The sequence below is a fragment of the Punica granatum genome, chromosome 4, assembly GCF_007655135.1.
Source record: "Punica granatum isolate Tunisia-2019 chromosome 4, ASM765513v2, whole genome shotgun sequence".
NCBI lineage: Eukaryota > Viridiplantae > Streptophyta > Magnoliopsida > Myrtales > Lythraceae > Punica > Punica granatum.
The window spans coordinates 32,313,035-32,326,525 of NC_045130.1; the positions used below are offsets into that span (position 1 = coordinate 32,313,035).

At 39.3% G+C, this 13,491-nt stretch overlaps 1 long non-coding RNA gene and 1 pseudogene across 1 annotated transcript; both read right to left on the reverse strand.

Moving 5' to 3' along the window:
• Nucleotides 1–891: 891 nt before the first annotated feature.
• On the reverse strand, nt 892–3,047 carry LOC116205688. Its single transcript, XR_004156556.1, has 2 exons — nt 2,631–3,047; nt 892–2,343 (listed from the first exon to the last, which is right to left on the reverse strand). It is a non-coding gene; the product is annotated as an uncharacterized LOC116205688 (long non-coding RNA).
• Nucleotides 3,048–5,072: 2,025 nt separating this feature from the next.
• LOC116202334 lies at nt 5,073–7,178 on the reverse strand (annotated as a pseudogene).
• Nucleotides 7,179–13,491: the final 6,313 nt, after the last annotated feature.

Below are 13,491 nucleotides of genomic sequence, written 5' to 3' on the forward strand. Positions count from 1 at the left end.
CCAAACCAAAAAACAAAGAAACAAGTTGGAAAAATGCAGTTGAGCGCCTACGCCTTCTGTTTGTTGTTGTTGACTCGAAGATGAATAGTAACCCGATAGTCTATTGAGCCTCGCTATGTCCGGATGCTCAAGTCGTGGCTTGGATTGCTTCTAACGCGCCTTACTTGAACTGGTGGGTCAAAATAGAGTGCTAAAAGTGGCCAGCATGAGACATCCGACATTTACGGCATCATCTTGATGCTTCTTATAAGTATCTCTCTCAGGTCGGGTGGCATTGTTAGCGGTGGCACAAGAAGAGGTTGTTCCAAGACATATATTTTTTCTCCTTAGTGAGAACAATTCTTAAGTTTCGGTACCAATTCAGGAAATTATTCTCTGTCAGTTTTTCCTTCTCAAGGACTGATAACAAACAAAAGGCACTACTAGTTCATTGCCATGGAAACTACCATAGAAATACACATAATAAGTATTATGACATTATAATATTTAACGAGGACTTTGTTAAATATTGCTCCCACTATTTTTATCAAATCAATGACCCTCAAACATTGATTCAGAAAATCATATTTTCATAGTGGTCCAAGATCCATATTTTACAATGTAGCAGTCTCATAGTGGATCATCCAATACACATTATTCCTAATGTATACCTGCGGTATGACTCGATGTCTCTACATCCATGACATATGATACTTGGTCATCAATCAATACCCACACTAGTATAACTGCATTACCGCCGTCCTAATTAACGATAATACTTTGACTAGGGACATTTTGGAATAGTGTTCATCATTGATAGGATCTCATAATCAAGTCACACTTGATGCCTATTGAACCTACCATTCCAAGGACGTGATTGTGTAAAATTAATATTTAACGCAACCCACACAATAACAAAATGTCTCGTATTATAATGAAATAAATGTCATAATACAGAATTGATGACAAATTGCCTTTAAGGCATACACCAATTCCCAACCGCATCATGGTATATATTGCTTCCAATTTCCGTGATTTGTTCTTCCACTTCCTCCAGTGTTTGGTCCACAAGAAGCTGAAGTTTCCCCTGACTAATAATAGTTACCCCAAACCCATTTGCTTTGGTTTCTCAAAAACCATCCTGAAAGGGACAATCATTAGTCATATTATTAAGGAGCCAAAACGGAAACAAATATCTTAGTTCTCAATATGCACGGAAAAGAAAATCTTCAACTGATGCCTTGAGATAGAGGCACGACAATCACCAGCATTGACTGACTCATGTGGCTCAATTTCTTTCCCTACTGAACTCCAAGATGTAATGCACTGTACAGAGAGAAATTTTGCTTCACAAGCATTCACATATAAGTGGTGTTCCATGATAATGAATTAAGAAACCATACCATAATTATTGGTTTTTCGCTCTCCTCCATTACCCAACTATCCTTCTCTCAAAAATGTGATGGAAAAGATAAATACTTTTACCTTTGGAGGGCAAGCAACTACAGAAGCATGGCCATTTCCCAGCATCCCCCCTGTGAACTTGAATTATGTAACAAAGGTTTTTGTAGTCACCTGGATCTCTGAAAGCAATGACATGATATGGCTATGGTTCCAGCTCAAGTTATTACGATAGTTCAATCCAAGTCCATGCGAGCTCAAGTTCACGAGCCTATACGAGCTTGAGCTCACGAGCCTATACAAGCTCGAGCTCATGAGCCTCATACGAGTCGAGTTTTGCTGGCATGACAAGCCTATACGAGCCAAGTCGAGCCTTCATTAAATACAATTAGCTGAGCCCAAGCTCGAAAAGTTAGGCTCGCGCACGCGAGCTTCGACTCGAGCCCGAGCTCGGGAACTAATATACGAGCCGAGCTCGAGCCTAATATATTCGGGCTCTGCTCAGCTCATTTACACCCCTAGCAGGCACTTCAAATGCACAGGGTTTACAACTTTTGAACAGTACAGAGTATTCATGTTCATTTTTTCTTTGCTTTTAAAGATCGGGTTAGTAGTTTCAGTCATAGTAGAAAAGACAGTGAATGTCCACATGATTGAACCACCATAAGTAATCTTCTTCCTCGTCCTCTACATATTCCTTGTAATTGCTAACCACTGCTTCGGTTTCAAATAGTTTCATTTCTCTTTTGATTTTGTCAAGCTTCTTTTCAATAAATTTCTTATTTCTCTCAGGTAACTTGTTCATGAGATCAACGGCTTCTTCTACTTCCTTCTCCGTGATACATCTATCCAGATCTTGCCCTGTATCCTTCTTCATTACAGACTTAACCAACCTGACTCGGAAGGAGTGTAGAGTAGATCCCAGCAAGTGGAGAAAGTTGATTACGCAATGCAAAACAAAATCTGCAGGATGAACTCAAAAATCAATTTTCTAGAAACAGATACAATACATGCAAGCAAGAGAGAGAAACTTCAAGACGGATCCAAATCGGAAACCTAACGACGGAATGCTAAAAGAAAATCTGCAGAATGATGAAGAAATGAGACTGAGACCTTAATCCCACACAACTCAGCTCTAGTCCAATTCTATTAAAAAATTTTGGAATCAGCACCAATTCAAAATCTACGAAATCAACACAAATTCTAAATTTATGGAATCAACACAAAGAAATTTGCTGGCAGCGACTCACCGAATACGTGAAATCGGCACAAAGAAGGTTTTTGGCAGCTGCTCACCCTTTGGGGACGTCATCTAAGGCGGGGAATCCGCCGTTTCGACTACGACAATACTGTACGACTTTGAAAATCGTGAGGGTTCAAGTCCCTATATCCCTAGGACTCACATTGGATCAAGAACGGGGTCAGAAGGATCAAGGATGTGGCTGGGGTCAATTGAATCAAGAGCAGACCTAAATCGGATCTAGTTGAGCTAGGGCAGAGAGAAGGTCGGGTGTGGGGGAGGCGAAGAGAGTGGAGTTGGTCCCACTCCACCAACGGAAACCACCGGAGTAGTCAATCAAACATAATCAGTAGTATGGAAATACAATCATCAAATTGAAGAAAGGCACGATCTTTCTAGCCAACAAACACTGATCAAAAAGTAACAGGACATGAATTCCATCGAGAAGCGACAACAACGTCTCACAAAAAGAGCATCGATCAAACATGAGGAAAACCAGTATGACTCTATGAACTCTACTTGTCTGCTTTTATATACATAACTACTCGTGTGGCCCTCGCATTTGAACTTTTTATATAAACTTTTCAATGAATTTTTAATGTGAATTATATATATATATATATATATTGGAAAACCATTATAGATTACTTCGCGAATTTTTCGATGTACGATTATTATGTGAATTTTGATGTACGTATGTATATGTACACCTCTCATCAACCTCCTCTCTCGGTCTCATTAATTTAGAAGCATTGGAAATAAATAATTTCTTTTTAAGTTTTTAATTCTATAAACAATTTATTTTTTCTTGTTTCTTTTATTGCTCTAATTATTGTTCTTGGTATCGGAAATATGATAAATGAACAGGGGACAAGAAAGGACGTTGCACCACGAGTTGAGAGGAATTCCAACAGTAAACCCTCGTTGAATGAACGGAGGGCTCTCGTTCGCGGGAGCCTTTTTCACACACACATATATATATATATATATAATAGACTTAGTTTCATTTGCAATTTTTAATAAATAATGGTTCTTTCGAGAGAAATATTGTTTTAATAAATTGAAAATAGTGAATGTACAAGGTACATATTGATTAATACTTTTTTTGGCGTGAACTACGGGGCTTAACCCAATTTATTAAAATAAAGGAAATTGCACAATACAATACATATTGATTAATATTTAAAATATTAGGATAAGCATATATAAGCAGTATTTGTTAATTGCATATATATGAATTATGAAAAATACTAATAGAATATATACATATATATTATAATGTACAAATGAAAATTTTCTAATCTATAGTATTATCTCTTAATATTTAGTACTAATTCAATCCCCCAGGCATGCTATTTTCTAGAGTGTAAATAATTGTTTAGCATTCTTATATTTTACGGGTGAAATTATTTTCTTCAGGTAAGATTTGATATTTTTCATAACTTTTACTTATATTTAATGTTTTTATTATTTCATATTTTTCATTCATTAATCATTTATGAAGTAAATTGATATTAAAGCTACCTGAATAACTTAAGAATTCAACGTTGTTAAATCATGTAAAATAACTTTTCAATTTTACATAAAAGAAATTTACTTTAATTTATTGAGTTTTAATTATAAATTAAAATTAATAAAGGTTTACTCTCTTACATTAATGCCGGCCCATTAGTGGCCTATTAGAGAAATACTTCAAAATTATAGATATGTATGTATATTTTTCCTCCTTCGGTAGTAAAAATTCTTCAATTTAGATTGTAAGTTTTACTGTAACTAGGGAAAGCTTTTAAATCGGAGCGGACGGAACCGTTAATTTACTATAGCTCTTACTCAGCTTGTGAGGAGACGTGGAGCAATTAGTTGCACTTGGTCCAATTGCAGTCGGTAAATTATTCCGAATTGCTAGATTTATAGCTATTCAATTGACCGTGTACTTAATGCTTGATAATCAAAAGATTTGAAATTAAATCAATTTTTACTTACTATTTTTTAATTATTATTACAAAGAGAAGCTCACCAAATATCGAATATGAAGAAAAATGGAGTAGTCTCACCAAATATCAAATATGAAATCTATTGCATCCTTTCTGATTTTCTACTTATTCTTAGCACATGGAGAGAGAAGAAAAAAATAAACGTACGCGGGAAGCTCCTCTAGTCTAGAAACTTTCCCTCTCATCCCATTTTCCAGATTCGATGGGATGGTCTGAAACTACATAAAGTTTTTCCATCAAATGAAAATTATTTATTTCATTTATCTAATTTGTTGAAGACGAGGACACACCTAATAAGAAATAGAAATTGGCAGTTGAGGTACCCTTTCACGTGTAAACTACCAAGCAAGGAAGGCTGAGTGCCTGCCCAAATCCAAGTAGTCAAACTCAATCCAATTTCATGTCTTGAAAATTCCAACCTAATCCAACGTTGTCCTTGCAATAGTAATGTTCCATTCAATCGTTAAAATATACGATTGCCAATCCCTAATTGGAGAACCGCACATCGCCGTAAATTTTCCATCATGAAGCTCAGTTCTCATCATTAATGTTAATAGAATAAGATGAGTAATACACATACATCACTAACTGCAGGGCAAAAAATGACTCTAGAATCAACGTAGGCAAAAAATTGCTCTCTCTATTGTCTTCTGCGTCCTGTAAAAAAACCTCAGTTATCCATTCAACAGAGGCTTTTTGCTTTTGTGCGGTCTCTTCCTCTTCCTACTTCTACTTCTCGCATGACCTTTATCCGCTTCCCACTCCTGCATCAGGGACTCCGAGAATAAGAACCTTTGCTCTCTCTCTTGAACTGGGGCTTATCCTTCACACCAAGTCCTTTCCTAGCAGCTTGTGACACTTTGCCTGCTGCTGTATGTCTGTTCAGATGACCACCAAGATCTTCTTCTTCGACAGAGTGGTTCGGCTCCTGGGATGCCAAAATTACACCCGTTTTCTTTTCCAACCTTTTCCGCTCCTCCTCAGTTATATGCAAGCGCTTTTCCTCAGAATCTTTCACAAATTTTCTCTGAACAGAAGATGGTTTCTCCAGAAACAGAGCATTTCTCAGGCCAAAACATTACAGGAACGCCAGGTATCTAGAACAGAATAATCATGAACACTGAAGTTATAAATTGCTCAAGAACACAATAAATCACGAGAAAATAGCAAGATGCAGTGTGACTAAATTATGAAAGGGTTCAAGTGCAACTTCAGAACATGAAAAGCAAAATTTTCCATACGGATACATTCAGATAAGAATCTAATAGAAAAGGGATTCTCATCCTGCAATAATAACGAAAGACAAGCCATGGTTGTAATTATAAAAGGATCAAAAAGATCACTATGCCACGTGAATGAAGCAATATCACTTGCCAAAGACATTTAAGTTCAGTAGCATGTAATGACCGACCTCCTGAAGCTTTTTTCGAAGATCAGCGTCCTGAGTAACCACAAAAAAGTGTTCATGATTATTTTCCTTTCCAGCCTCCAAGATGCAGGTATCAGCTTTGGTCTTGCCCTCATGATCACACCTAAACAGTAAAATCCCAAGTGAGCCTATCACACAACAATTCTTTGACAACATTACGGGAAGTTTCTAACTGGAAGATGGAAAAGGAGATATGAATCTAATTTTAGCCACTCAATTTTTTCGTACGAGCCAAGTGAGAGCCGTGATTACTACGCACTACGTCACCTTACTGATTTATACAGGGAGTAATCTTAGGACCACCTTCTTCAGGGCTAACATTAGTACATCCTAATCACATGAAAAAAAGCGCCGGGGGGGGGAGTTTGGCTTGCGACATAGACACTAACCTCGCAACTGCAAAATCACGTGCTGCAGCAAGTGTTTTGGAGTGGGATTTTCCAAGTCTCTTGAGCTCATCAAGAACACATCTATGATCATCAACAACAAAGATATTATTGAAGAGAAAGTACAATGCAGCCAAAGAAGTTCCAAACAGAAGAATCAATAGCAAATGCTGCCACACTATCGTGGAAACGCCGATAATACAATATCCGGCGAGGATTTCAAGCCCATTTAGCGGCATCATCAACTCCATCAACATAAGAATAGGTTTTTCGGAAGTTAACCACCGACAAGCACTATCATTCTATAGCTCCTGAAATTTCATTCATCAAGCTTATGGAATCACACTGACCAATTCATACGAGACAATCTCATGCCTACTTTGGTAGTAGGAAGAGCGGATGGGGGACCTGGTCGTGAAAAGCTTGACAGGGGCGGCGAGAACGTTGGAGATGGCCTTGTCAGGGGGAGCGACGCGATGGGCCGCGAGGTTGTGCAGGAAGGTGCCATCACACAGCACCTTGAACGGTTTCCTGAAGCCGTGACATGCCGTGTAGAACGTCACGACCTTGCGATGACGCCTCTGCTTCGCGTGCTTCATCTTCGCCGCTCTGCTCAACGGCGCGGGAAGAGCAATTACGGAAATATTCTGATCAGCAAACGCAAATCAAATCATAAAGCAGCAGAGCATCGGACAGCCGCATAACCCTCCGCTCCGTCTCTGAGAGAGAGAGAGAGAGAGAGAGGGAGAGAGTACCTGAGATCGGAGAGGACAACTGAGAATCTCAGGAACAATAAGACGATTTAGCACCTCCGGCTCGAGGACGTGCAACGCCGGCCCATTAGTGGGCTAGTTCGACGATGCCGGCCCATTAGTGGCCTATTAGAGAATATATATATATATATATAATGTATATGTATGTATATTTTTCCTCTTTCGGTAGTAAAAATTCTTCAAATTAGATTGTAAGTTGTACTGTAACAAGGGAAAGGTTTTTAATCGGAGCGGACGAAATCGTTAATTTACTATAGCTCTTACTCAGATTGTGAGGAGACTTGGAGCAATTAGTTGCACTTGGTCCAATTGCAGTCGGTAAATTATTCCGGATTGATAGATTTATAGCTATTCAATCGACCGTGTACTTAATGCTTGATAATCAAAAGATTTGAAATTAAATCACTTTTTACTTACTATTTTTTTATTATTATTACAAAGAGAGACTCGTGCGTTTAGTACGATGAAATTAAACTCTTGATTACTAATTAAGGAAAACGGAATAGTCTCACCAAATATCGAATATAAAATCTACTGCATAAGCTTTTAAATTTTTTTTTATAGTAGATTCATATGCCTCTCTTATGTAAATAAAACAAAATAATATAAAAATAAGGTAATAAGATGATGTTTTTCATTAGAAAAAATGGCGCTTTTGCCACTTTTTCCCTTTGTTTTTTTCGTCATTTCGATCCTCGTATCCTTCCCTGTTCTTGCCGTTATAATTCGACTATTGATTTTTTTAGTGGACGGACACTTTTGTAAAATGAGTTCTTGTCCATTCATTTTCTTTTTTCCTTATATTCACTCAGAGAAGTTCAAAATTAGTGGGTCTCGTCTATCTACCTATACAATTAAACAAAACCTATCTGCTTGTTTGTTTACGTAATCAAACTAAATTTAATTTTATTATTATTTTTTTAATTCAATAATACAATTATTATCCATCCTATAAAAGTTAGCGGGTGAACTTAAAAAATTGAGAAAAGGACATCTAGAAGATGAAAAAAGAGGAGGGACAGGTGGGCTAATGTCCTTTATGGGGACCTAGTTTAGTTTAATACTATAAATATAAATATAAATAAATATATAATACAATACAATACAATATAATATAATATAATACAATAACATTTTTAAATAAAATATATTATGAAAATTGAAAAAAAAAACTAAGAAAGAAAAAATAAATGAATAAAAAGGGAGGAGCTCGAGAGGGAGAGCGGTGGGACCATCGGACAGCCGACACCACCCCACTCCAAGGGCGTCTCCGCATCCCCTGAGGACGTTGCTCCCGGATCGACTGTAATCTCAACTATTTATGTACAAACATTGGACGCACGGACCAACTTGCATAATCGTACCACATACATAGGAATGTACAGAGACATGGATCAATCACCGCGAAGAAGCCACTCGAGATCACTCAACATGTACATGGGAAAGCTACAGTTAAGTGCAGGCTAGCTATCTTAGCAAGATGCACATCGATCTATGTATTTAGCCACATCTTCACATTAGCTCGATACGTAATTGATCTAATTATCGAAGGACGACTTTCCATCCTTTCTATGGGAGAAGAATTAATCCTTTGACGAAATTGTAATCCCAATGGAGCCGGCCGCAAATATATGTGAGAGACTCTCATTCTTAAAAGAAAGGAATTGCTAATTAAAAGGGTTAAATAGATATATAAATTTAGTCCTCAATTCTCCATGTACCGCCTTGATCATTTTTCTGTCCTTGACAAAGTGCGTATCATCCATAACATCTGTATGTAATCCAATCTAGAATGCGAGAATTTTTTCGATGGTTCATACATAGTACGAAAAAAGATATTATTCACAACTTATATCTTTCAAATGTTATTTTGTCTTTTTTTTAATTATACGAGAGGTCAATGATCTAATATAAAAATAATAAAAATTAAATAAAGTGATATGAAAATCCCATCAATAAAAATTAAACTCAAAAAGTAATATTTTCGAATCGACGATCCGCATCACTGCACCAAACCCCTATCCTCTCCTGATGTTGTTTCTTGATTGTGTTAAGCGTGATGTGAGACCACTAGTAAGTTGTGACATCAAAGTCTAATTCAATGCATTTAATTTAAAAGAAAACGCTCATTTTGTTGGTGCTCTCTTCCCTGGTTATTCCTAAAAATATTTTAAATAATTTTTACTCATATTTTTGTTGTAAAACTTGAGAATTTATTCATATCGTATAAAAATTACATGAACATTTAGGGCTTGTTTGATTTGTGAATGAAATTTTAAAATCATAATTCTAACTTAATTCTATCCACAACAAAATAAAATAACTCATATAAATTCAAAAAATGAATCCCAATTATATCACTTTTTTCTACAACAAAATAAAATAATTCATACAAAATTAAAGGGTGAGTTCCTTTCGTACCACTCTTTTTCAAAATCAAAATTTAATTTTAAAATCCTACTATAAAACCAAGTGCAGTATTATTCATCACATATAAAAATTACAAGAAAGAGTACGAGATAAAATACTCAAGAAATAAAAATTACCAGATAAAAAATAAATGGATCCTTCCATATATATTTCACAGAGGAAATGGGGTGAAATACAAAGTAATGACTGTCAGAGATTCCGATCAAAACCCTCTGCCATCACACATTCACCTGTAAACCGGAGAAGGGTCATCAAGCCGTATATCCATGAAGTCAGCCATCTGATTCCAAGGTTTTGAAGAGGACCTCGAAATCAGAGCAAAGCAAGGGGGTCTTGAGCTGCACTCGAGCGCTAGGAACCAATCATAGAGTCGAGCCACGAAATCAAACCAAAAGTCTAGGCAACAAGCGTCGACCAAACCAGCCGGTAGCATACCAAAGCAGACCAATCCAGCATGCCCGGCAAGGCACCTACAAGAAGAGAGAGAAAAGAGGGAGAGGCCGAGATGTTTCGACTGTAGGCCTCCTCTGCCACCCTCATTCCACTCTGATCCAAACTGGTCTTAACCGGGCCGAATCCAGACAGACCCGAACCAGGTCGTATCCACCCCGACCTGACTCAAACCTGATCAGTTCTGGATTGGCAGAGGGAGTCGCTCGGTGGAAGCATGAAAGCAGGAAGGCATGGGAGCAGCAATCTGGCCTCCTCTGGTGCGGTAATCGTATGGAGATTCCAAACCACCAAATCTGCCTTCGATGAAGCTTCAAGCATCCACTGGCGTCGACGACTTCACGGCGAGAGCTCACTATACCAAAACGCCATGTCGTAGGGAAGGAAATGCTGAGGACCTCGGCAAGATCCAATAGAGAGATCCGACCGTGAAAGGCTGGGGAGAAGCGCGGGGGTGGGGCTGATCGGCCAGAGAAGTAGAAGCCGCCATCTGGGGGAGGGAAAGGAAGAAGAACCGCCGGAGAGAAGGGGAGAGGAGGAGAACATAGCCACTCGGCAAAAGGCACCGACATGGCGGTGGAGGTGATCCGGTGAGGAGGATGGTGGGATTCTGATGGCGGTAAGGAGAGAAGAGAGGACCAAGCCCCCAAAACAATGAGCGAATGACCCGAAGAACCTTAGGAATCCACCTAAGTTATTCGAAGTCAGAGAAGAACAACTCAAATAATGAGTTACTCTAGAATATAAATTGATTACTTCAAAGATGACTTGCCCATATCCTTACACGATCATCCTATTTATAGAACAAGGACACAAGGACTTTTTAGCTTCCCAAGACACCCCATTAACTCTAATTCTATCTTCTCGGATTTTTTCTGGACACGACTCACGAAAATGACAATAACTTTTCCTAAACAATTCCAAATTACGAACAGTTTGATTCATTGGAAACTAGACTTCTAGGGCTTTCCAATGACATCTTATTTGAACCTATTTAGTGCAGAAACGACTCAGAAAACTAAGCACGAAATGACTCTTCGGTTTCAGTCCAACAGTCTTTAATTGTATTCTAGAACCATCATATGGTCTTCTCGTTTTCTCCATCATTCTCCCTCGGTTGGAAGAGACTTGTCCCCAAGTCGGACCCTTCGTCTTCTCCAGCATAGGGCAATAGGTCAGAGACATTGAAAGTCACAGAAACTCCATAGTCTCCCAGTAGCTCAACCTTATATGCGTTTTCACCCACTCTCTTCAAAATGCGAAAAGGTCCATCAGCTCTAGGCTTGAGCTTACCAAAACGACCTTGGGGAAACCGCTCTTTGCGAAGATGAATCCATACCAAGTCTCCTTCCTTGAAAGTTGCCGGCTTCCTGAACTTGTCGGCTTGCTCCTTGTACTTCTCATTTTGCCGGATGATCTTCTTGCGAACCTCTTTATGCATACTCCGAATTTGCTTCACTCTTTCTTCAGCATCACTACTAAAAGAGTGATTAATTGGAAAAGGGACCAAATCCAACGGACCAATAGGATTTGATCCATAAACAACCTTGAATGGGCTCTTACCGGTAGACTTGCTTTGAGATCGGTTATAAGCAAACTCCGTTTGAGGCAGCACCATGTCTCATTGACGAATATTTCCTTTCACCAAGGACCTTAGCAAGCTTCCCAAACTTCGATTAACCACCTCCGTTTGGCCATCGGTTTGAGGATGATGGGAGGAACTAAATTGAAGAGTAGTTCCAAGCTTTCTCCAAAGCGTACGCCAAAAGTGACTCATAAACTTCGTATCACGATCGGAAGTGATGGTCCTCGGAATGCCATGAAGCTTGACAATATCTCTGAAGTAAAGATCTGCAACATGAGACGCATCCAAGGTCTTAAGGCACGAAACGAAGTGCGCCATCTTAGAGAATCGATCCACCACCACCATGACCGAGTCTTTGTTCCTTTGTGTCCTTGGTAATCCCACCACGAAATCGATGCTCACGTCTTCCCAAGGTGCATTGGGGACCGGAAGTGGAGTGTAAATGCCCGTATTTTGAGAATGAGCCTTAGCAATGTGACATGTTTTGCAGCGCTCCACATGTCTCGAGACGTCTCGGATCATATTCGGCCAATAGAATTGCGCATCAATAAGAGCAAGCGTTTTATCTCGCCCAAAGTGACCTCCAAGTCCTCCCTCGTGAGCTTCTTTGATGATGGCCTCCCTCAAAGAACATTGAGGAATGCACAACTTGTTGGACTTGAAAAGATAGCCATCATGTACGAGAAAGTCCTTCCAAGGGCCTTTGGAACATTCACGCCATGTCTTGGAGAAATCAACATCCTCCTCATAAAGCTCCTTGATGATCTCGAGCCCCAACACTTTTACTTGCATAGATGAAAGCAATCCACACCTCCGACTCAAAGTATCAGCGACTTGGTTTTGAGTGCCGCTCTTATGCTTGATCACGAACGTGTAGGCTTGTAGGAACTCCACCCACTTGGCATGGCGATTGTTGAGCTTATGTTGGCCATTAATGTACTTCAACGCCTCATGGTCCGAGAAGAGCACAAATTCCTTCGAAATAAGATAATGCCTCCAATTGACCAAAGCTCGAACAATGGCATAAAATTCCTTGTCGTACGTCGAATAATTCCTCCTCGGTCCATTCAACTTCTCACTAAAGAAAGCAAGTGGTTTGCCTTCTTGAGAAAGAACAGCTCCAATTCCCACATTAGAAGCATCGCAACATACCTCGAAGATTTCCTCAAAGTCAGGCAAGGCAAGAAGTGGTGCATTCGTTATCTTCTTCTTTATTAGCTCGAAACTCTTTTGAGCCGCCTCGTCCCACTTGAATACACCTCCTTTCAAGCACTCCGTGATAGGAGCGACAAGAGTGCTAAACCCCGCAATGAACCTCCGATAGAAAGAAGCTAGCCCATGGAAACTCCGGACCTCTTGGAGAGATCTTGGAGTCGGCCAATTTACGATCGCCTCCACTTTACTTGGATCCATGCGAATGCCTTCTTGAGAGACAATATAACCCAAGAAATTGACACTATTTGTGAGGAAGTGACACTTCTTGAGGTTGGCATATAGGCGTTGCTCTCGAAACACGTTAAAGAGCTCTTGAAGATGCTCCAAGTGCTCCTCCACGCTGGTACTATAGATCAAAATATCGTCAAAGTAGACGACCAAAAACTTGCCGATGAAAGCTTTCAACACATGGTTCATGAGGCGCATGAAAGTACTCGGGGCATTAGAGAGGCCAAATGGCATAACTAGCCACTCGTAGAGACCATCTCTTGTCTTGAATGCCGTCTTCCACTCGTCTCCGGGACGCATTCGAATTTGATAATATCCGCTCCTAAGGTCGATTTTGGAAAAGACCGAAGCTCCATGAAGTTGATCAAGCAAATCATCAAG